This window comes from Equus asinus, chromosome 17 (genome assembly GCF_041296235.1).
Source record: "Equus asinus isolate D_3611 breed Donkey chromosome 17, EquAss-T2T_v2, whole genome shotgun sequence".
Classification (NCBI taxonomy): Eukaryota; Metazoa; Chordata; class Mammalia; order Perissodactyla; family Equidae; genus Equus; species Equus asinus.
The window spans coordinates 46,198,863-46,223,842 of NC_091806.1; the positions used below are offsets into that span (position 1 = coordinate 46,198,863).

The 24,980-nt window shown below is 52.9% G+C and overlaps 1 long non-coding RNA gene across 1 annotated transcript; it reads left to right on the plus strand.

The window, feature by feature from the left end:
* The first annotated feature begins 1,085 nt into the window (after positions 1-1,085).
* Positions 1,086-23,104, plus strand: LOC123282138 (uncharacterized). The gene is made up of 6 exons (XR_006522118.2): positions 1,086-1,487; positions 14,801-14,861; positions 15,324-15,651; positions 20,957-21,044; positions 21,242-22,508; positions 22,717-23,104. It is a non-coding gene; the product is annotated as an uncharacterized lncRNA (long non-coding RNA).
* The last annotated feature ends 1,876 nt before the right edge of the window (positions 23,105-24,980 follow it).

The following is a 24,980-nucleotide window of genomic DNA, read 5'->3' on the forward strand; positions in this document are numbered from 1 at the left end:
CGCAGGTGGGGTCTGACAGCACCCCGACTTGGCCGCCCCAGTGGCCATCCTTCCTGCTCTGGGCCTCTCTGCTGCGATGTCTTTGAGAACTGCTCAGCCATCTGACGCACGCACAAACCTAGAAGTGTGAAGGAGTTAACCCCTCTAGGGCCACCCAGCGGGTCAGCCTCCCATTTTCCATCTCTTGGGGCGACTCTCGTGTGGCTGTGGCTTCTCAGAGGTCCCCAGCTGGTGGTAGCCTTGGGCACCCACACCCCCAGATCGGTTCACCCTCCTGCCCTGTCCCACTGTCCCTGGGCCCTGTTTCAGGGCCGGATCCCTGAAAGGGCACAATGCCTTTGCTGAGGCTCAGGCAGATCCCAAGGTATTTTGAAGCATTTTTGGGATCCTGCCAATTCAGGGCAACTAGAATTACAAACAACGAATGCACAATCCATCACTTACGCTCGGAGGCCCACGTTCGTTCGGTTGTTCACCCCTTGGTTTGCTCATTCATTCATTCCCTCCCTCACTCATTCAGCCGGTTAAGATGCCAGTTCCTCAGGACTGGGACCATGCTTGCTCTCATCCTGCTCCCTGGAGCGACTGTGCATGCAGTCAGTGCTGAATAACTCCCGGTGACGTAGGTCAAGGAGTCAGAGGAGCAATGATGGCGACAGATGTTGGAACCAGACAGCCATGGGTTCAAATCCTGGCTCCACCATTTTGTAAAAATGAGATCTTGGGCATGGCGTTTCTCCTCTCCGAGCCTCAGTTTCCCCATCTGCAGAATGGGCATCAGAACACCTATTGGAGGGGTCCTTGTGAGGCTGCACTGAGCTCTCATACATCAGGCGCGGAACATGGCTTGTGGTGGGCTCCTGGTCAGGGCGAGGCACTGGGTGAGCCCAGTGGTGAGTGGGTGCAGGCAGCCTTGGCAGTGGGGCTGGGTTACCGGGACCTGGCACCCTAATTCTGTCAGCCTGCCCCAGTGCCCGAGGCTACCCGGCACACATCCCACGGCCAAGAAAATCAGCAGCCCGTGGCCTGTCGGTAGGAAGCCAAAGAAACAAACACCTTGGTCGCCAGGAGGGGACGGGCGCCTTTGCTCCCAGCGAGGCCGCCAACGGCAGGCCCGACGCTGTGATCAAAGGCGCTGGTGGGGCGATTCGCCTCGCCCTGGACGTGCGCGCACAGTTTTCCTGGGAAAAACCTCTCTCCTTTATGCGGATGTCAGCTGGTTATGAAACGAGAACTTTGCAGAGCTTAGAGAAACCCATCCGTTCTTTGGAAATCTCTGCCCGCCGTTGTTCAAGTCTCGACAGCACTTCCCCGCCGACGTCCGTGAGTCACAGAGGCTGGATTTGTGACTTTCGTGCCCCCAGAAGTGGATTTGAAGGATCATGAAAACTTTCCACGGGGAAAGGGGTCCAGATTCCGAGGACGCGCTCGGCCTCCGCGTGCTGGCGACGGGCTGCGGGGCTGAGGGCCGCGCGCGCGGGGTAACGGTGGGCCACTCTCTCCACGGCCCTGGGGTGGGGTCTCCTCCCAGTGGGAATTGGGGGTCCCCGAACCAGGCGTCTTTCCTGATGCCCACGGCGGGTTACAATTCTTGAAGGAACAGAACAGTTCAGATCATCTTTGTTTTCCATTTTTTTTTTAATCATGAGTTCATTTCAGCTGTCTTTTAGGAAAAGCTTGCGTCTTGTTTCCTTATGTTGTGCTCACATCGTCCCTAAGGACAAGACACTGTCGTCACTCCCATATTATAGGTGGAGAAATCGAGGCTTGGGTAAGGAAATAGCTTGCTAGACATGAGGCACTGGGAGCAGAGGGGGCTGGGACCCGAACCAGGGCGGTCAGTCTGCATCAAAGCCTTCCTCTGGCCGCCCCCGGGCACTCCCCGCTGCCCTCCGCCTCCTGCCCCCATCCTGTGGGGTCTGAGCTATGGAGGGTGGGTTGCGAATGAGGAGTGAAGGGAGCCCCTTGAGGCTGCCGCCTCGCGGGTGGCCTGCTGCCTCTGCAGACCTGGACTCCGCTGCAGACCTTCATGAGCTGCCAGCACCTTGCAGCCCTGGTCCTGAGGTTGGGCAGGGTCACCTGGGGACATGGGCCCTCCTGTGGCTGTGGCCCTCATTCCTAGAGGGAGACCCCAAGGAGGGGAGGAGTGGAGGGGGCATCTCAGGGTTGAGGCCTGGGCCCCCCAGCACATCCCGTGCTGAAGACGGCTCCCCCTGCCCGGGCTGATCACGGGGCCGTCCAGCCTCGTCTGGTCTGCCCGTGCCAAGCAGCCATTTGGCTGTCCCCATCTGTTTTTGCCCATGGAGGCGGGCGAGTGTCCCCTGGCCCAGGGCCCAGCTATAGCCTGGGAAGCACCACCCTCCATCCACACTCTTGGTTTTAGTCTTTATCCAATGAGTAATTGTTGGGTTAGTAATCATCAGGTGCAGACCTCCTGTCCTGCACAGATGGGGAAACTGAGGCACAGAGAGGGAAAGGAGCAGTTTGGCGGCAGAGTTGGGCCAAGTCCAGTGCTCATTCCAAGCCCCTATTGTCCAGACCTGGTGCCCCCAACGAGCCCTGGTCCACCAGCCGTCGATGCCGTAGTGGGGTGAGGTCGGGGTCCATGGGCATCCCATGGGCCAGTTCGGGCTCTGTCAGGGGGTCCCCCTGCCCAGAAAGCAAGGGGCTCAGGAGTTGAGAGTGGTGAGAAAGGAGGGCTCAGGGCCGGCCACCTCCCTCCCCAGTCTCTCTGCTGGCTTTTTGTATTTGCCCAGGACCTCGGTTCCCCACTCCTTCCCCCTATGCAGGACACAGTAGGCGTCTGACTGTGTGCACAGTGCCTGCAGGAGACAGACCTGTAATCCGAGATGAAGAGGTGGGGCTCAGAGAGGGAAGTGAGTCCTCTAAGATCCCCAGCATGCCAGCAGGCTAAGGTTCTGCTCCTGACCGTGTGCTGGGGTAGTGAGATTTTCGCCTAGGCAAGGCGTGGGGTGGGAGTGGGCCCTGAGGATGGGTGGCAGGCATGGCTGGCAGACTCCCGGGTGGCCCCCACGGTCCCAGCCTCCTGGAGTCCACACCCTGCATAATCCCCACCCCCTGACTGTAGGCAGAACCCATGAATTGCTTCCAGCCAATACAGGACGGCAAAGGTGATGAGAGGTCCCTTCTGTGACTGGCTGTCAGACTCGTTCTAGAGACGCCCCCCCCACCTTGAGGGTCACTGGGGAGGCCCACAAGGCAAGGAGCTGTGGGAGGCCTCCAGCTGATGGCCAGCAAGAGACCGAGGCCCTCAGTCCTCTGGCCATGAGGAAGTAACTTCTGCCAACAGCCTGAGCGAGCCTGGGAGCAGGGCCTTCCCCAGTCGAGCCCCAGATGAGATGGCAGCCCCGCAGACCCTCTGACGGTAGCCTTGTGGGGCCCCGAGCAGAGGACCCAGCAAAGCTGTGCCAGTTACTGACCCACAGGAGGTGTGAGAAGATAAATGTGTGCTTTGTTGAGTGGCTAACTTTGTGGGACTTTGTTAAGAAGCAGTAGATAACTGACACGGGAAGGGAGCTAGAGAATTTTGTTACCAGGATACGGCCTCGTGAAGTTGGTCCTGGATAAACCATGATAGCAACAATAAGAGCGGTGGTAGCTGATATGTACTGACCCTCTGTGCTGGCACGACCTACTGTGCATTAGCTCACCCTCAGAGCAGCCTCAGAAGGTGGGCGGGCACTATTTCCCCCACTTTATAGATGAAGAAATCGAGGCACAGAGAGGTTGAGTAACCTGCCCATGCTCAGTAAGGCCAGAGCTCAGACTTGAACCCAGGTAGCTCCTGCTGTTGAGCTCTACCCAAAAGCTGCCTAAGGGTTGGGGTGGGGTGACAAGATTGGAGGTGGGGAGGGTGGGAGCTGGAGGGCATGGTGGATGGGACCTGGGCTGGGCCCAAGTGTTGGCTGGGCCTGCATCCTCGGCCTGGCGTTGCTCCTGCTTCCCACATGGTCTGGCTGGAGCAGGAAGGGGTCCCAAGGGAGAGAAGTGGGGACCCCGGTCCAGTCCCAGCCCTCCAGCTGGCCTGTGCCGAGCCTGAGCGAGCCGCCGGCCCCCTGCACTTGGGTTTCCCATCCTTCGAGTGGGGCCGAGGGGACCATCCCTGCTGGCCTCTCCAGGCTGTTAGGAGCATGGGATCAAATACAGCCGTGGAAGCCCGGGGACAGCCCTGCCCAGCAGCGGGAGCCTGCTCTGCACCCTGCAGCCACCCTGGGGGTCCTCGGGGACAGCCGAGGCTCTGAGCTGCACCCTCCTGCTCCCCGGGCCCACTCCCACCTGCCCACCGGACTCGTTGGACCTGAAGGCGGTGACTAGGGGCATTTTCTCTACCGAGGGCTCCGGCCTGCTTCGGTTGCCCTCCCAGGGTCTCCCAGAGGGCAGAGATAGGTGCCAGGAGGGGAGAGCAGACAGTCACATCCCCGTCTCCAGCCCCCGGATGACCATCGCCCGCTGAGCAGCCGGTGCCAGAGCAGAAGCACAGAGCCCACGCTCCCCGCTCAGGTCTGGTCCTTCCTGGCACCATCTTCTCCCCTTGACTCTCCGTTTTCTCATCCTGATAATGAGGAGCGAGACCCCACGGCCTGCCAGGTGTCTTCCAACTTCAAGACCGTGTTCTGTACTTGAGCGGAACAGAAGCTTCGCGGCCGCGTTCCTCCCAGCCACCTGCTGGAGGCACGAATTCCTGTTTCTTCTCCTTTGGCAGAGGGTGCTGCTGACACGAGCCCTCTTTTCTGGGGAGTGACACCCTGGTGTCACCAGAAATCAGGTCGCTCGTATGCAGAGGGGTACAGCTCTGGGGACAGAGATGCGTTTGAGACCTGCCTGTACCGCCAGCCAGCCATGTGACCTAGCCTGACGGTGCGCCAGGCGCTATTCTAAGAGCTTTACGTGTATTAACTCAGCCAATCATCATTCTCGTTTTTTTAGTTAAAGAAATGGAGGCCCAGAGAGGTTAAGTAACGTGTCCAAGGTCACACAGCTATTGAGAGGCAGAGGTGGGATCTGAACCCCGAGTTTTATTTGTTAGGAGTGCCTTATAAATGATTACAGAATCTGATCGTTAATCCGTCAGTGAGTCTGTTCGTGGCATAGCTCTCCAGGAACGGGGCCGAGCCGCTGAGTGTCTCTGTGCTCTGGAAATTCACTGCACTTCCTCAGAGGTTTATTAGCTGCCTGCTCTGTGCCAGCCAAAGGGCAGCCTGGGGCACACCTGGGCTTTTCACCAGGGACTGGCTTTTCCTCGCCTTCTCACGGAGCCCCCTCCCGCTGTGGGGTGTCCACCCAGGGCCCTAGCGGGCTAGGCTCCTCCACCCCAGCCTCCGCCCTGCCCCAGCCTAGCCCCGGGAGCTCGCAAGTTCAGGCTGAGACCCGCGGCGGGCTGGGCATTGCTGCAGGTGGGGGAGGCTGGGCCCGCATCCACTGAGGGAGTCTTGCTGCCCCGCCCAGCCTGTGGCCGGGCCAGGATTCCTGCCTGGGAATCCGCAGGGCGCTCCCTCTTCTCTGGGGCCTCTCGGGCTCCTGCAAACAGGTGCTGGCTTTAGTGGCTGAGTCACTCCCCACGTGGGTTCCTATCTCTTTGCCCACAGAGCCCCTCAGCCTCTCTCCCGCGTCTTATTCATTCATTGAAAAACCATCGGAAGCTATTTTTTAAAGCTGAGTTTTACCACATATATAAGTAACGTGCACGCATTTTAGGTGGACAACTCATAGGACTTTTTACTGATGTCTACACCCAGGTGACTACCACCTGGATCAAGGGATCAAAACTTCCCAGCCCCACAAGGCTGCCCTGTGCCCTTTCCCTGTCAATACACCCCACCCCACGTAACCACTCATCTGATTTCTGTCGCCGTAGATTGCGTCTGCCCGTCTCCGAACTTCGTAAAGATGGAATCCGTCAGTAGGAGATGTTTCTTACCAGCTTCTTTTGATCAACATAATCTTCTTCGATTCCTTCATATTCTTGTATATATCAACGATTTGCTCTCTCTTTTTAAACAATTGCTGAGTAGCGCCCTTTTGTAGGAATTTGCCACGGTTTGTCCACTCACCCGTTAACGGACTTTTGACTCGTTTCCAGTCATGGGCTCTTGTTAATAAAACTCCTATGAATGTTCCTGTAGGCCCCTTTGGTGGACGTGCGTCATTTCTCTTGGACTGGAAATGCTGGGCCAGAGCATCATACTCGTCTAACGTTAGTAGATTCTGCCACTGTTTTCCAAAGAGGTCCATTTCCTTGTCCTCTCCCAACAACAAGGCCTGAGAGTTCTGGTTGCTCCACATCCTTGCCAACATTCGGTACTGTCCGTCTTTTTCATTTCAGCCGTTCTGTTGGACGTGCAGGAAACACGGCTTTAATTGCGTTTCCCCGATGACTGACGACCTTGGGCATCTTCTCATATTTCTGTTGATCCTTTGCACAATTCTTTCTGCAGTGTGTGCTCACACTTTTCTTCTACTTGTAAGAGAATTCAGTGTCTATCTTCTTCTTGATCCTTCAGAGTTGTTTGCATGTTCCAATTATAAGTCTTTTGTTGGAACTACATATTGTGAATATCTTCTCCCATTCTGTGGCTTGCCTCTTCACTATTTCAGTTGCCTTTTTCCACTTTTTAAATTTCCCCTTTTTTTTTCTTTTTTAAAAACTAAGCTTTTTACTTTGAGATAACTGTGGATTCACATGCAGAGTTGTTCATGCCGTTCCGTTTTATCCTTTTGATGTCTCCTGGGTCTGCTGTGAGATTTCCCGCTTTGTTTCTGACGTTGGCAACTTGTGTCTTCTTTTTTCCTTTGTCATTCTCGCTGGAGGTTTGTCAGTTTTATTGTTCTCAAAGAACCAGTTCTTTGTTTCATTGATTTTCTTTATTATTTTTCTGTTTTCAATTTTATTGATTTCTGCTCTTATCTCTATCATTTCTTTCCTTCTGCTTTCTTTAGGTTAATTTTGCTTTCTTTTTCCCCTCGAGGTTCTTCAGGTGGGAGCTTAATTTATTGATTTGAGACGTTTCCTTCTTTTCTATCATATGCTTTTAGTGCTATAAATTTTCCTCTCAGCACTGCTTTAGCTGTGTCCCACTAATCCTGGTATGTTGCTTTTTTTTTTTTCGTTAAGTTCAATGTATCTTTTTTTTATTTCCCTTGAGACTTCCTCTTTGACTCAGGGATTATTCAGAAATGTTTTGTTTAGTTTCTAAGTGTTTTGACATTTTCTGCTTATCTTTCTGTTATTGATTTCTAGTTTGAGTCTCTAGTTGGAGAATAAACTCTGTGTAATTTCTAGTCTTTCAAATTTGTTGAGGTTTGTTTCATAGCCCAGGATACGGTCTATTTTGGTATATGTCCCATGAACACTTGAAAAGAACCTGCATTCTGCTGTTGTTGGGTGGAATGTTCTGTAAACGTTGATTAGATCCTGTGGGTCGATGGTGTTAGTGCTGCTGTTTCCTCGTTGATTTTCTGTCTAGCTGTTCTATCAATTGTTGAGAGAGGGGTGTTGAAATCTCCTACTATAATTCTGTATTTGCCTGCTTATCTTTTCAGGTCCATCGGCTTTTCTTCAGCACTTTCAAGATTTTATGTCGTCTCCAGTTTTCAGATGTTTAATCAGTTTGTTTCTTGGTGTGAATTTCTTTGGTTTATCATGTTTAGGGTTTGCTTAGCTTCTTGAATCTGTAGGTTTATGTCTCTTCACAAATTTGGGAAGTTTTCAGTCATTATTTCTTTGAGTAGCTTTTTTTTTACCCCCGCCGTCTTCCTCTTTTCCTCCTGGGACTCCAACATTAGAGCTTTCCTTATAGTTCCATAGATTGCTGAAGCTGTGTTCATTTTCTTTCAGTCTCTTTTCTCTCTGTTGTTCAGATTCAGTAATTTCTATTATTCTATCTTCCAGCTCCCTGATTCTTTCCTCTGTCCTTTCCATTCTGCTGTTAAATCCATCAGTGAGCTTTTTTACTTTCAGTTGTTGTATTTTTCAGCTCTAAAATTTCCATTTGGTTCTTCTTTATCTTCCATTTCTCTGCTGACAATTTCTATTTTTCCCTTTGTTTCAAGTGTATTCATAACTGCTGGTTGGAGCATTTTATATAGCTGCTTGAAAACCTTTGTCAGATAATTCTAACATCTCTGCCATCCTGCTGTTGGCATCTATTGGTCATCATTCTTCATTTAGTTCGAGATCCTCCATGGTTCTTGGTATGATGAAAGGTTTTCAGTTGAAACCTGGACATTTCTGTATGATGTTCTCAGACTCTGGACCTTCTGTATTAGCTGGGTTTTTTTGACGCTGCTCTGGCAGGATAATGGAGTACGCTGCCTCATTAATGCCAGGTGGAGATAAAATTAATTTTTGTGCATGGTGAGAAATAGAGGTAAGACCACCTTGGCTATCTGGTCAACCTGGCCATCCATTTGTTGAAAAGATCATCCTTTCCTTCCTGGATTGTAGTGGCCCCTGTGTCTTAACCAGGTAACCGTGCAGGTGTAGGCCAGTTCTAGGCTCCCCGGTTCATTGTTAAAGTGTCACCTATGTGCCAGGGTCCACGCTAGGAACTCGGAAACTTGTGGGCTTAATGTCTTAGAAAGAGTTGACCTTGAAAAAATTGGTAAGCGCAAAGGTGAAGAGACTTGTAGGTGTATTACAGGGGCACACAGAGGGGGTCCCCCCAACCAACCTGGAGTCGGGTGGGGGGTCAGGGAAGGTGTCCTGGAGGTGAGGGACCCAGAGCAGTATGTGGAAGGATGTGTAAGAGTCATCCAAGAGAAGGGTTTAGCAGCAGAAGGACCCTTGAGGCCAGAGAGAGGACCACAGCTACAAAGGCAAGGGGTCAAGGAGCATCCTGGCATCCACAGGGTGCTGTCAGGAGCAGAATGTTCAAGGAGGGGAGCCCAGAGATGAGGCTGGAGACCTTGGCAGGCATGGATCCTGGGCCACGACTGACCATGTCACACAGCTTGGGCTTTATTTACCCTAAGGGTGATGGGGACCCAGGGCAGGGCTGACACGGGGGAGGGATATGGTCTGAGGGTCCTTGGGGACAGAGGGGAGGATGCATTGGAGAGGCCAGGGCAGACGCTGGAAGACCCACCAGGAAAAGGACACAGTGATTCTCAGGGGATGATGAGGGACCAGTCATCCATGGCACAGTGCTGAGGAAGGGGCCACGGGTGACCCCTGCTCCCACTTGTCAGGGGATCGTCCAGCCAGGAAGGAGCAACTGCACTTTAATATGGGTCCCGCAGTCCTCTGGTTGCAGGGCCCAGGGGATGCCAGGTCTCCTGACCGCAGCCCTGTCAACACATGGAGACGGGCTGACCACAGGGGCCAGGGGCAAGGAGGGAGGTCCTCCAAGCTTCTCGGGGAACCACAGCCCCATCAGTGGGCAGAGCTGTGCTAGTCAGTGGTCAGTGGTCTCCAGGGAAATAGAACCAATAGGATGGGGCTATATCTATACACACATACACACGCGTAGAAATAGAATAAGATTGACTAGAACCAAGAAATTGGCTCGTGTGATTACAGAGGCTGGCAAGTCCCAACTCTGCAGAGCCCACGACCCAGACCAAGTCCAAAGGCTGGAAACTGCGGCAAAACCGGGAAGAGCCGATGGTCCAGTGTGAAGACCATCAGGCAGGAGAACTCTCTCTCTCCCTGGGAAGGTGGGTCTTTTGTTCTAATCAGATTTTCAACTGATTGGACGAGGCCCACCCACATTAGGGAGGATAATCTGCTTTACTCAGTCTATGATTCAAATGTTAATCTGATTTAAAAACACCCTCAGAGAAACAGCCAGAATAATGTTCAACCAGATATCTAGGCATCCTGTGCCCCAGTTACATAAAATTAACCCGTTACAAGGTTACTCTTCCCCTCCCTGGCCTGAGAAGCAGGGATGCAGTAGGAACCCCAGACTCCGTTCTTCTCAGCACTGCCATGTTCTATCTTTGTTTCTTTACTTGCTCTCCGTCTCACCCAACTTGGCTGTCAGCTCCCCGAGGGCACAGATTTTGCCTGTTTTGTTCACCCCCCGTCTCCTCACTGCCTGGCACACAGCAGATATTCAAGAAATGTTTGTTTAACAAATGAATGAATGATTCTGCTGGGCTTACTCTGAGCAGAGAGCACCCCGTGCTGAGATCAACGTGCAGAGAAGACTCTGGGGCCGTGACTGGGTTCGGGGGATGCAGGGGAAGGTGCCTCGGAGGGGATCATTCAACCCGGAGCGATGATGCTGATGGAGAGAATGACGACCGTGTCGTTGCCTGCTGACCGCACATCAGGTCTGCTCCTAACGCCTCCACGCATGTTAGATCATGAATTCTCTCAACAACCCAACATAAGGCAGACACTACTCTTTCCCCCATTTTATGGATGAGAGAGCTGCGGCGAGAGAGGGTCGCTAGCTTGCTGGCAAGCTTCCTTAGCGAGCGGCAGGGCCCGGATTCAACCCTAGGGAGTCTGGGTCCAGAGCCGAGACTCTGAGCTACCAGGCTGCCCTTCTGCTCGGTATTTGCTAGACTCCTTCCAGGTGTCTGATGCTCTGCGCGGCCCCCGGGAGTCAACAGCAGGAAGGAAGGTCTTTCTTTGCCCTCGTGGAGCTTCCCGTCTGGGGAACGGGTTCGTGGAGCCGGTCACAGGCGTGGGCCTTGGCGTGGTGGCCGTGGCAGCCTCCGTCCTTGCCCAGTGCTCCCTCCCGCTTCCCTCCGCAGCATCAGCAAGTGTGGGCTCCCACCTCCCCATTAACTTTTCCCAGACCAGCAATTCTTTCGTCTGCTTTTCGTATCGGGTTTTATTTGAAGCAAGACTTCTATTACTAAACAGAAGCTTAAAAACAGCTGCTTTATGGCCTTTTGTTATTTTATAAAACCAGCGGGGAAAACCAAGAAAAATGCAAGTGCTCGTTCAGTAATTAAAAAGCGTGGTTCTCATCGAGACCATCCTCCGACTCCTCTGAGCTTTGGAGAATCTCCTCGAAGTTGTCTGAGTTTCTCTCCAGTTCCTGGGACCAGCTGAGAGGGAGCCCAGCTCCGGTAGCCATGGGTCCCCCGTTTCTCCCCTTGGGGTACTCTCCATTCTCTCACCCCTCCTCTGTCATGCTTTTCTAAACAATATACACTTTAAAAATATATAGTTTATTTTTTAGAGTAGTTGTAGATTCATAGCAAAATTGAGCGGAAAGCATGGAGAGTTTTCACATGCCCCCCCCACTCCCCCAGCCTCCCCTACTGTCCACGCCCGCCACCAGCATGGCACATTGGTACAGTTCACGAGCCTGCATTGACGCATTGTCACCACCCAGAGTCCACAGTTGACATCAGGGTTCGCTCTTGGTGCTGGACATTCTGTGGGTTTGAACAAATGTATAATGACGCGTCTCCATCGTTATGGTATCATACAGAGCAGTTTTACTGCCCTAAAAGTCACCTGTGCCCTGCCTACTCATCTCATCTCCCTCACCTCCTACTGATCTTTTGACTGTCTCTATAGTTTTGCCTTTTCCAGAATGTCATCCAGTTGGGACCATGCTGTATGTGGCCTTTTCAGATAGGCTTCTTTCACTTAGTAATATGCATCTGGGTTTCCCCTATGTCTTTTCATGACTTGAGAGCTCCTTCTTTTTAGTGCTGAGTAGTATTTCATTGTCTGGATGGCCCACGGTTTATTTATCCGCTCACCTATGGAAGGACACCTTGGCTGCTTCCAAGGTCTGGCAAGTATGGCTAAAGCTGCTGTAAGCATCCATGTGCAGGCTTTTGTGTGGACATAAGTTTTCCACTCCGTTGGGTAAATACCAAGGAGCACGACTGGTGAAATGTATGGTAAGAGTATGTTTAGTTTTGTAAGAAACTGCCGAAGTGTCTTCCACAGCGCCTGGACCATTTCGCATCCCCACCAGTAATGATGGAGAGCTCCTGCTGCCCCACATCCAGCATTTGGTGTAGCCCATGTTCCAGATCCTGGCCGTTCTAATGACGTCTTGTTGTTTCTCTAGCCCGCAGTTCCCTGACGCCATCTGATGTGTCTTTCCAGATGCTTACTCTTTGTCTTCTCTCTGTCTTCTTGGGTCGGGTAGTATTAACCAGTCACCTCAAGGACCTGTGGGACACAGGGTTCTGGGGTCATCCTGGGAGGCCTCTGGGTGGACCCTGTTCCAGGAGGGTGACTGTGAGTGGATGGCCCTGGCCGGCTGGTGTGCTATTCCTGTATCAGTATCGCCTGGGGCTGGCTGCCAGGATGGTGCCGACAGGCTCGTTTTGGGGGACTCCCCCTCATGTCCACATAGGCGGGCTCAGGGCTGTGAGCTTCCCGCGTTCCTCCAATGCACTCGAGGCTGAACACATGTGTGGCCTGTGTGTTGGCCCTGGCCCATCTGTGCTCCCATCCTGAGCTCTCCTCTGGTCCCAGCCCCCGAGGGTGACCAGGAGTGGTGGCAGCGCCCTTTCCCCTGAGCACCACCCCCTTCCCTGCCACTGGGCCTCTGCTCAGGGCTAGAGTCAGGGGAGTGCTCCAGGCGCCCCTAATTCCAGCTGTGGGCACATGCAATGGGCACACTGGGCACAGGGGCCACCTGATGGGGAGACAGCTGAGGTGTAAGGGAGTTACATAAGCTGGTGTCGCTACCTCCAGTTTCTCCCGGTACTCGAGCAGCGCAGACAGAACACGACTCAGGTCAAGCGAGAACATGCGAGAATGATCAGATAAGTGGGGCGGTGGTCAGCCTCCTGGGTGGTGGGTTGGTAAACAGAGCTCCCCAGGGCTCAGAGCATGAGGAAACAGCGGGCTCTGTCACTTCCTCTTAAGTACGGACGCTGCTCTCCTGCTCTGGCTGCAGACCTGCCGTCTGAAAGAAAGGATGAGCTCCGTGTAGATCTTTCGGGGATCTTCCTAGCACCCCTTCTCTTAGAACCGGCACCTCCCTTGGAATCCCCCTTGGGCGCCCCACCCTCGATCTATTCTCCGCCCTCACCCCCCGTGATGGCAGATGGAGTCAGGCTGGACTCCTGACCCGACCTGTGTCCATCCTGTTGTCTCTGGGCTGGTCTCTGGACCAGAAGAGTTGAGATGGGCTACACTGGAGGGGTGGCCATTTCCACATGGTGAGTGCCCCCAGAAGCAGAGAACAGAGGAGTGAAGAGCGGCAGAGAGCCCTGTTCCTGGGGGCAAGAGACGCCTCAGTGTCCTCCTAAAGAGGCCACCACCTTGTTGAAGCCTGAGAAGGTCCCTCTGTTTGCCCTCCAGAGCTAGCTGTGGCAGTGAGCCGCGGTGGGCATCATCGCCTTGTTGAAACGCCCCTATCTTCCAAACTCTGGGTGTGTGTGCAAGGGCACTGTGTCACTTACTATTTCCATGTTACAGATTGTCCCCAAGCACAGCACCTTTAAACGATGGCAAACATGTCTCACTCTGTTCCTGAGGGTTGGGAATCTGGGAGCGGCTTAGGTGGGGGGTTCTGGTTCGGGGTCTCTGGAGGCTGCAGTCAAGCAGTCGGCTGGACCTGGATAATGTGAAGGCTCGACTGGGGCGGGAGGAGCTGCTTCCAGACTCACTCACGGGTTGTCGATACGTCTCAGGTCTTCACTGGCTGTTGGCCTGAGGCTTCAGTTCCTCACGCTGAGCACTTCTATAGGGCTGCAGCTTGCTTCTCTCAGAGAGAAAGAGAGAGAGAAGGAGGGACCTGTGGGATGAGTGGGGTTGGCTGGCTAACGGGGTGGAGGGTGGGAACGAGCATTCTGGAGAGAAGTTAGAGAAACCCCGTGGTGTTCCGGAATGATGCTTACGGTTCCAGTGATGAGAGATGTAGCTGGTGAGGAAGATGGGGGGACCACGAATGGGCTCGGTGTGGGGAGGGTGATATCCTGGGGGCAGGAGGGAGCCCCAGATGTCTCAGCAGGGGAAGGACACTTTCCCGGAACTCGGGCATTGGTGTAGACAGAATGGAATTGGAGGCAGCAACACAAGGGCCGGGAGGTGCTCTCATAATTTCCTGAAGGAGGTTGTGGGAGGTCACGGGGCTGGGAGGTGTGGCGCTCAGGCCATCTGCCCCAGAGCCTGTGCCCTTTACCCGACTGCTCGCTAGGAGCCTCTGCGGTGGGTGGAACTGTGTCCCCCCAAAAGACATGTGTGAGTCCAGACGCCCGGCACCTGCAAGTGCGACCTTATTTGGAGACAGTGTCTTTGCAGATATAATCAGGTGAAGGATCTTGAGATGAGATCATCACAGATTTGGGGTGGGCTCTAAATGCGATGACTGGTGTCCTTATAAGAGAATGGAGAGGGAGGCTTGAGACACAGATACACGGAGGAAAGAAGGTCAAGCAAGGAGGGAGGCAGAGACGGGAGAGAAGCGTCTACCAGCCAAGGAACACCCGGGACGGCCAGCAGCCCCCAGCACCCGGGAGCGAGGCGGGGAACGGACTCCAGAGGGAGAGTGGCCCTGCCGGCGCCTTGATTTAGGGCTTCTGGCCTCCAGGACTGGAAGAGAATAAATTCCTGTTGTTTTAAAGCACCCTGTTTGTGGTCATTTGTTACGGCAGCCCTAGGGTGTTAATATGGCCTTGACAACCCAGCCGGCCAGGACATCCCAGCTTGGGGAGATGCTGAGCACCCAGACTCGAGTGGGAGGATGAAGGGACCCCCTCCTCCTGCCTGCTCTTCCCAGGAGCCTTCCACGGTGCCATCTGCTCCTCTTAGGCCTGACCTGAGCTCCTCCAAGTGGCTTCCAGCAGAGAGCGGGCAGGCGCCCAAGTGGAGTGGGAAGAATCTCTTAAACTTTGTGTTTTTCAGAATCATCTGGAGAGCTTGATGAACATCCTGGGCCCTGCCCCGTGAGGTTCTAAGTCACTGGGTGAGTTGGGGCCCAGGAACGTGCATGTCCCACAAGCTCCCAGCGACACTGATGCTGCTGGTCTGGGGCCCACACTTTGAGTAGCGTCGTCCTCGCTGGAGGGGACAGCTCGGGCAGGAGCAGAGGTATGGGCTGGGAAAGCACCCGCCATCGTGGGGCACAGAGGCCCGACCTGCAAGCACCTGATGATGGGGATGCACATGGGATGGCTCATGCGCAGGAGGGCCAGGGCCAGGCCCAAGGCCAGCATGCCGGCTCCAGGGTCTGCTGGTGGGAAGGGGAGCCTGCATAGGCCGGGCACGTGCAGAAGAGAATGGGACTCGGGTGGCCACGTGGGTGAGTTGGGGCCTTGGGTCAAGGGTCTCGAGCATCCGGTCTGCAGCTGCCACCATGGAGACATAGAGAGGGCATGCCACCTTCAGGCCGGGGGAGTCAGTTCACAGATGTCCGTCCCGCCAACAGGGCCGCCGTTGCCTGAGCCGGGGGTCCGCAAGTTTCTCAGACTCTGCAGCCCGCGACTGCTGGCGCTCAGATGAAAGGAGCCCAGATTTAGATTGTCTTAAGGAGACAAAACTGAGACAAGACGTATTGAAACCGATCAGGAGGCCTCCGAGGGCGCTCGAGCCTGCTTCGCCCTTTGATTGTTCACGAAAGGCAAGACCCCTTCCGTCTGCAGAGCGAGGCCCCCCGGCTTTGCAAATGCCGCCGCCCACCCCCCACGGAGCCCGGCGCAGCCCAGACCGCTGAATGCAGCTCGGCGGGGCCCTCGGAAACAGACCTTCCCCAGCTGGTAGGAGCTGTTTTCTTTTCCCCTCTAAGAGGTTTGTTCCTGGTCATAAATTCTGCAGGCCCGGTCGGCCAGGCTAGAATGTACATGTTGGTAAACACTGTGGTTAAAAACACGCTTCCCGGCTGAAAAAGGCGGCCCTGACAATGGAGCCTTGTCCTCGGCAGCGAATCTGATGGCCACCTTCTTTGGTTCCTTAACCTTGCTGCGAGCTTGTATGAAATTGGCCCCATTCTCCGGGGTCCATCAAACGTGCATTTAAACCGCTTCATTAGCATCTTCCTCTGATCCATAACCGCCCGGCAAATCCGACAGTCATTTTGGGGAGAGAAGCGGTGGTTTCTATCTGGGCAACATCTAAAACTCCTTGACAAAGTTCCTTTTAAGATTTACGTCCTTTGTTCCGTCTTCCTCTTCTGTTGAGATCTTTAGTGGCCAATGTACTCCGAGAGGACTTGGGGACAAAAATCCCGTCTGGCCCAGACAGTAAATCTGGCCTGCATTCAGACGGGCTAAAAGCACGCTTTATGCCTATTGTCACGGGCTCTCCAAAGCTCCTGCTCCTTTAAGGGTTTCCTATAATAAATTAAACCCATCGCACCGTTGTGGTTGAGGGAGGGGACAGGCCCGGCTGTGGTGCCGAGGGCCAGCATCTGCCACAGATGAGCAGGCCGGGCTGAGGCCACCAGGCACGGGCACCAACCGCCCTGCACAGCCCAGTGACCTCCCTGGACTTTTAGCCTCGTGCTATTTAAGATTCTCGCGAGCGAGAGGCAGAAAACCCAATGCAAAGTGGATTTGGTCAAAATGTCTTGGCTGGTGAAGGGGAAGTCCTGGGGTGGCGGAGTGTCTTGGCCTGGGCTCCACAGGCCCCAGGACCTGGATCCACTCTCCTTCTCCTCTGGGAACTCCATCCCCAGGCTCCCTCTCGGTGGTTACAATATGGCAGCCTCAGGTCCCCAGGTTCGAGACCAGCAGGACTGAGAAATATCTTTTCCCAGCCCTGCCTAGCAAGAGCCTCATTGGCTGTGATTGGGGCCCCATGGCCACGCCTGGCCAATCGCAGGCCTGCGTCTGATTGGCTGGGTCTGGGTGGCATGATTTGACTTGGGCGAGGGCAGTGATACCACACCCAAACGGGACCCTGGGGTGAGGAGAGCCCTCCCCAGAGGAAAATTGAGTTATGGCGCCCAGAAAGGGGTGAATGGATGCTGGGAAGCCAGAACGAGACACTCGCTATGGTCTCTAACCACAGGCATCCCCCAGGCCTAGGATTCACAGTGGCAGGTGGTGGCTCAGAGGCCAGAGCCCGGCCTGAGAGACCTGGACCTCTTTCTCTGCACGCGCTACCACGCGTTTCCCTGCTTCAGTCTGAGGTTTGGTCACCCCCGTGGTCGCCGTGCTGCCTCCCATTCATTGCAACTCTGATGGGCTCCTGGTGCCTCCCGGGGGTTTCTCCCAGGGCAGACTGTCGGCTGGTGGGGGGGTCAGTGAAGAGAATTTGTGTTCTGCAAGTCTGGGGGTCGCTGGTCTGGAGACTGCCGGGAATCTGAGGACCACATCTGCCCGGGATGCTGCCTCTGGCTAGGAGGAGACCATCTGCTGAAGGGTCAGTGGTTTCAGCAGATGCTTTTGAACACTGGTCTCTGACCATGGACTGGTCCAGGAGATAGAGTGTCATGGAGCATGGCAGAGATGAAATCCCCGTCTTCCTTGCTGTCAAAACCATGATTTGTGCAAACCTTGTTCCAGTCTTCCTTACCCATGTGACAACAGGACACAGTAGTGGCCAGTGACATGTAATGGGGCTTATTGGATGGGACCTCTGGGGAAACCTCTTAACAGTTAAATGGCCCCTTCTATCCCCTCCCTGTTCTTCCCACCAAAACACAGAGGTGATTTCCCATCTCGCCGTCGTTGTCCACATTGCCACCCTATCAGACTTCCCTTAGTCTGATGGATGCAGCCCGACATCACTAACTGCTTCCATTTTCACTTCCTTGATTCCTAGTGAAGCTGTGGTGCCGATTTCAGTTTATTTCTCTGTATTTTGAATCTTATTACCTTTTGCCCGCTTTTCCACTTATTGATTTCTCGAAGTTCTTTCTATATTCTCGATACACATCCTTAGTCGATTACAAGCATTGTCTATATCTTCTCCCTGTCTGTGGCTGGTCTTTTCATTTTCCCTGTGGTATCCTTCTGTCATACTAAAGTTTTTCATTTCTGACGTAGTTAAATTTATCGATCTTGTCCTAATTGTGCTTTTTGTTTTGGTTTAATAGATCTTATCTCAGAGTTATAAGGATATTCTCCTAGGTTTTATTTTAAAATTTATGGATTATCTTTGCATATTTAGGGCTCCTATTTGGCTGCAATTTATTTCTTTTTGCAGGTGGGAGGAAAGCACCTAATTTTATTTTGCTTTCCTTTTTAAAGCCAGTTGTCCTAGATCCACATATTGGATGCTTTTTCTTTGTGCACCCCCCCTTTTTTTTTACAGATTTATTCATATATATTTTTTTTCCATAAAATTGGTGTCTCTATTCTGTCTCATCGGTCCATTTATTCCTGTACCAATAGCACACAGTTTTCATTACAATGGCTTTACTCTGAATCCTCACCTTGAACATGACTCTTGCACTTTCTCCTTCCCCAATTACCTTTTTATCCTCTTCTTCCTCAGTTCCTTCCAGACTGTCTTCCTGTTTTTAGCACCTTATTCTTCGAGATAAGGTATAGAATCACCTTGTCAAGTTTCATGATATAGCCTATTGGGACTTTGATTAGGTTTGCCTTAAGTCCGTAACCGATTTGAGTAGAATTGTTATCTTGACACTGTTGAGACCTCCTATCCATGAACATGGTACATCTCCTAATTTATTTAGTGTTTCCTTTATGTCCTTCAATGAAGATTTATAATTTTCTCCATAAAGGTCTTGCATGTCTTTTGTTAGACTTGTTCCTAGGTGCTGTCCATCATTTGATGCTATTTTAAATGCTATCTTTTTAAAGTTACTTTTTATGATTGTTGTTGATGAATAGGCATGTAATTGAATCTCTCTGATTTTCTTAGAAGAAAATAATTTATTGGTGAATAATGGCAAATAGGTGTAGTTAAAGGTCAACACATAAATAGAATTCCAAAAGATATTCAATTAATTCAATTTCAGAAAAGACAAACAGACCTAAATCCAACTATATAAAAATTGTATATATGCTAATGGATTCAACACTCCATTTAAAAAAAGCAAAACCTAATCTGCTAATCTGCTGTGGATAAGAAATATCCTTTAAATATAAAGACACAGATGGAGAGTAAATAGATGGAAAATATGTACCTTGCAAACAATAAGCTAAGAAGGCTGAAGTGGTTGTATTAATATGAGATAAAATGGAGTTCAAGACAAAGAGTCATAGTTGAGATAAAGGGGAAGATTTCATAATAATAATAGTAATAATAAATTTGTTTAATAAATAGTAAAGGGAAATTGATAAGGAAGACACAAGACTTGAGTACTCTCATGACATGGCGGTCGGTTTCCCCCAGAATGAGGGGTCCAAGAGAGAATAAGACAGAAGCCACAAAGTCTGTTATGACCTCTCCTCAGAAGTCACATAGCATCATTCCTGCAGTATGGGATTGGTTCCACAGATCAGCCCTACTCAGGGTGGGAGGGGGCTGCCAAAGGCATGGATCTCAAGAGATGAGGATCCCTGGGGGCCATCTTGGAGAATGGCTGCCACACTCCTAGCTCTCGCTCCTCAACCCTGGGTCTCCAATCATATGTAGACCAGACCACTTGATACCATCTTGAAGGTCACTGACACTCTGCTCACTCTCTTTTTTCTTGGTACTTCACTTTGGATGGTTCCCATTGCTCTGTCTTCAAGTTCCCCAATCTTTTCTTCTAGAGTGTCTAATCAGGTGTTCATTCCATCTAGTGAATATTTTGTTTCAGATATTGTATTTTCATCCCTAGAAACGTTACTTTGGTCAAGTTGATTGGCTGTGTTGTTTAAGCCATCTTTATTCCTCTTGATTGTCTGACTGCCTGTTCCACTAATTAATGACAGGGGAGTGTTGATATCTTCAACTATAATTGTTGGCGTGTCCATTTCTGCTTTCAGTTCTGTCAGTTTTGGCTTAGTGTATTTTGAACCTCTCCCGTGCAGTGCACACATTTAGGATGGTCACATCTTGATGCATGGACCTTTTTAGCATTGTGAAATGCTCCTTTTTGTATCTTTTCCCATCATTCTACTTTAAACCTATTTGTGCATTTATTTCTAAAGTGAGTTTCTCGTATAGGGCATGGAATTGGGCCTTGATCTTTTATCCAGTCTGACAACATCTAGGCAGAATTTTGAGTGTGACTAAATGCTCTCTTCTGAGTCAGAATTGCCACAACATGTTCCGTGTCACATTTTTTTCAGGGCCCCAGAGGGTGTCTCCCTCTCGCTCATCATCTCAAATAGATCATCTGTGGTCAGCAAGGAGAACGACTTCCATTTGACAGATGGGGATTCTGAGACTCCAGGGCGGGTGTGGAGGGCTGGACCCCACTCCCACGGCCACGAGAGGCTGAAGTGAGGCTGTCTGGCTTGAGGCCAGCTCTCCTGTCCACACCGCACCTGCGGCTTTCAGGAAGGAGGGCGGCCTTGATCTGACCCTGTGGGCTGAGAAGGAGACCCCAGGGTCCCATGAGGAGCTCCTCTTTACACAAATAAACGAATCAGTATAGGCCACTTTGCATTCAAATTGGGTTGACCAGGAACTGCTTATCCAACCACATCAGAGGCTCCATTTTCCCTTTTGACACTGGAGTGAGGTTTCCAGAAACTACAGGACGTAGGTTTGCCCTAGAATTAGTCGGCAGCTTGTACCTATTGTTAAAAAAGAAAAACCAAAGCCTGGTAAACCTCTTCCCACATCTTCAGTGCCGGGAGAATGAGTGTAATTGGAAGAGGTTTGGGACTTTTTTTTTTTAAGAACGCCCTCACTGCCTTCTGCCTGGCGTCTGGCTGCAGTGGGGCGAGAAGGGAAACTGAGCTCGCCTGAGCGAGGGGATCGCATATCAAAGGCGGTCATGCTGCCTGAGTGTGGTGTTCGCTGGGCCCATCTGGACCCCTGCACAGGCCAGGTGGGCGGACAGGGACGGGCTCCTCTCGCAGGTCACTCCATCTGCTCCTGCCTGCCCCTCCCGCCCACCCTCTGTGGGCTCAGGAAACCACCCACACGTCTGCGAATGATCCTCTTCTGTCCAGGGAAACCACGAGGGCAGGATGCCTCTTCTCTGTTTTCCAGCCAAACACGGGAGGGTGTTTTAATCCACAAGGACCTTCTGACCAGTATAGTGGACCCCTGCGAGGCACCAGGCATGGTGGGGACACAGGTGAGCCAGACCCAACCCTGGGCATGCATAAGTGGTGGAGACATGGGAGTGTAGACACCCAAGGCTCACACATGTGAAACAGTCCAATCCACTAATTGCTAAGTGACAGAGGGGACAATGGAGCCTCCAGGTCAGACAAGGGACTCAGAGGCAGGTCTGATGAACGCTGACAAGACACCTACTATGCGCTCCTGCAGGACGCAGCTTGGCTCCAGGATCAGAGGACAGCTTGGACTTAGCGTTGAAAAAGGGTAAACGAATTTTAAGTATCTCGCCCCTCTTGTTTGTGGACGACACGAGCCCGGCTCTTCCACAAACGCGGTCTCGTTTGCTCGTCCCCAGCTGCCCTGTCAGTATCTCACTATCCCCATTGTACTCTTGGGGAAACTGAGGCTGGGGGTCCCTTCAGGCACAGTTTCAAAGAAGGGCCTCTCAGAGGAGGGGGTCCATGTCTCAAAGGCCAGGTGCGGGTGTAGGGGAGGCCGGGGGACATTTCCTGTGGATGGGAAACAACGAATGTGGCTTTGGAAGCGGGCTAGCCCAAGACCTCCCAGGCACACAGCAAGTGGCCCAGTGTGAACAGACCAAAGGTGTCGGGGAGGATGAGCTGCTGGATGAGGATGAGGTGAGAGCAGAGCCTGGACTTCCAGACAAGGTACGGCCTTGAGGCTGGTGCTGGGGCTTCCCGCTAACATCACTTTCCTCGTAGCTCCGTGGGGCTGGGTGGGACTTGGAGATGTCTCCTCATCTGCTTATTTTACAGATGGAGAAACCGAGGCACAGGGGTGTGGGGAACCTTCTAGAAGTGCAGGCCAAGAAATTGGCTGAGCAAAGATGAGGCCGCCAGTCTCCACTTCATGGCGGCCTCTCCATGCCTGGTTCTCACCCTCCCTCCGGCGCCATCCTTTCCTTGGGGCTAACGCTACGCCTGAGTCTGGTCCGGGGGTCTGGCTTTCCCCCGTAGTGGTAGAGTGTGTGGGGTCAGCGTGGGTGTGGTGGGGTGGGAGGGGAGGCTGACGTGGGGATTTAGGGACGGGCAGCTTCTCCCACTCTTATGAAACCGGGACTTTTACTAGATCCCACACTTGCTGACAATCCCCACCTTTGTGCTCAGCAAAGGCTGTTGGGGTTGGGGGCTGTTCCCCGCCCCCCACATTCCCTTGGAGACCCAAGAGAGACACTTGCATCCAACCATAGGGCTGAGCGCCTCCACGTGGGGCTTCCTGGAATTGCAGGTTTTGAAAGCCTGAATTAGGGCAATGAATGACAACTTTCCAAACCCCAGCGCCTGTGGGCGTGGCCACATCCCTCATCCGGATGCTTTTTCTTCCATCCCCCCTCTGCCCTCCTTCCAAGAGAATGTGCAGGCGGCCTCCTTGGGTGCAGGCACTGGGCTCCCTCCCCACCCTGTTGCTTGGGTGTTTGCAGGAGGCATCGCCGGATCGTCAATGAGGATGATGAAGGGTAAGCACCAGTTTAAGGCCCCCGCTTGCCTGGGTGCCTCCCACGGTTCAGCACGGGCTTCTCTGCCCCAGCCAACTAGTTACCCCTGTCCCGGGTCTTGCTTCTGGGCTGGGGGCCGACCCCCAGGATAACCTGCCACAGGTGGACCTCATGGAGCTTCCTGCTCAGGGCACAACGTCCAGGCTTCAAGGTCACCTGTTCCCTCCAGGGCCGGAGGTGACAAGGACTTGGCTGAGCTGGACTGGCTGCTCCCGTGTGGTCCTCAGGGGCATGAGTGACACCAAACGGCTGGAGTCCCCCAGACAGATACCCCTCCTTGTGAGAAACTGCAAAGGACATTTCGGCATTTTTTTCCTTCCTCTCCTCAAAGCCCCCCGGTACATAGCTGTATATTTTAATTGAGTCCTTCTAGTTGTGGCATGTGGGACACCGCCTCTGCGTGGCCTGTTGAGCGGAGCCGTGTCCGCGCCCAGGATCCGAACCGGCGAAACCCTGGGCTGCCAAAGCCGGAACGTGCAAACTTAACCACTCGGCCATGGGGCCGGCCCCTGCAAAGGACGTTTCAGGTTCGGCTTTAATAATAAACAAACCTTACATTTTGGTCAGTTTTTGAAAGAGCGTCACTTGTTGTGATTTCTTTCCCACCCTGAAGGACTGTTTTTGGACTTAATCTGTCTCTGTAACGCGGTGTTCTTCTTAAACTGGCCCTCCAGATGGCGTGGGCTCCCGGCGCCCACGGTCCTGATCCGCCGGGCCCCCGCCTCTCCCTCCGTTCAGCCGAGCTGGTCCCTGCTCCCGTCCCTGGGCCCCAGGGGAGGCCCGGGCGTTGTGTTACTGCACTTCCCACAAGGACAGCGGCTTAGAGGAGAAGTTCCCATCCTTCTCAAAGGAGCAAAAGCTGTTGCAGATATTCGATTCCCCAGTCCGTGGGTTTGTGGGGATCTTGGCTCCCCATAGAGGCTTCTGGTCAAAGAGGAAGGGAGGGAGGCCAAGAGGAGTGGGGGCAGGGCGCTGTGGGATCTGGGTCAGGCCAGATGGCAGGAGCAGGTGTGCAGATGAGCAGGTGAGCAGGGCTCCAGGGTGCCCTCCCCCGACCCTTCCCCAGGGATCTGCAGGCCCCACGCTTGCCTGGCCAGGACAAGACGCCAGAGCAGGCTGGGCTTTGGGTGGCGTTGACAGCCCTGTTGAGAGCTGCCTAGCCCTGCTGGACACAAGGATATGCAGGCTGCTTTATGACGGCAAATGCCCTGCTGGCTGGGGCGTCTGGGGGTGCCCTAAGGGCCTATCCATCTGGGTGTATGCCCATGTGCAAGAAGGGTGGGCACACTGTGGGGGAGGAGAGGTCTCACTGCCAGGAGGCAGATCAGGCCCTGAGTGAGGAGCAACCCTCACCAGCCCTTTGAATCTTGACCTGGTTCAATGTGGCTCTGTGGCCTGGCTGGCTCTGTGGATGTATCTGTAGATGAAGTTTAAGGTCTCTCTTGGCCTGAGGTTTCTAAGAATCCCAAGCAGTTACTTTGTAGGAGAAATATAGGAAAAGCCATCCATTTATCTATCCATATATCCATCCACGCAGCAGCCACCATCCAGCAATCCATCCATCCATACTCCCACCCACCCACCCATCCACCTGATGTTCATCCACCTATCCATCCAACCATCCATCATCCATCCATCCAACCATCCGTCATCCATCCAACCATCCATCATCCATCCATCCAACCATCCGTCATCCATCCAACCATCCATCATCCATCCATCCAACCATCCATCATCCATCCATCCAACCATCCATCAATCAATCCATCCAACCATCCATCATCCATCCATCATCCCTCCATCCAACCATCCATCATCCATCTATCCAACCACCCATCATCCCTCCATCCAACTATCCATCATCCATCCATCATTGCTCCATCCAACCATCCATCATCCATCTATCCAACCACCCATCATCCCTCCATCCAACCATCCATCATCCCTCCATCATCCATCCATCATCCCTCCATCCAACCATCCATCATCCATCTATCCAACCACCCATCATCCCTCCATCCAACCATCCATCATCCATCTATCCAACCATCCATCATCCATCCACCCATCCAGCCATTATCCATCCAACCATCCCTCCATCTATCCAATCAATGCTCACTGAACCACAAATAATGCCAGGACAAGCTCTGGCTGCTGGGTGCGAGGGACACTGGTGAATCAGACATGGTCTTTGCCCTGAGTGGTTCTCAGTCCCGTTCTGAAGAAAGATCAGGAGAGAAACAATGGCAATGCGGCAGGACGTGTGCTCTGGTTGAGACCAGAGCAGTGGTTGCTCCAAGGAGCCCTAACTCAACGGGAGGTAGACCGAGGAAGGCTTCACAGGGGAGGAGACATTGGAGCTGGGTCCTGAAGAACAAGGAGCTCAGGCGGAGGGCAATGGAGAGGAACATTCCAGACCATGGGACACACCTC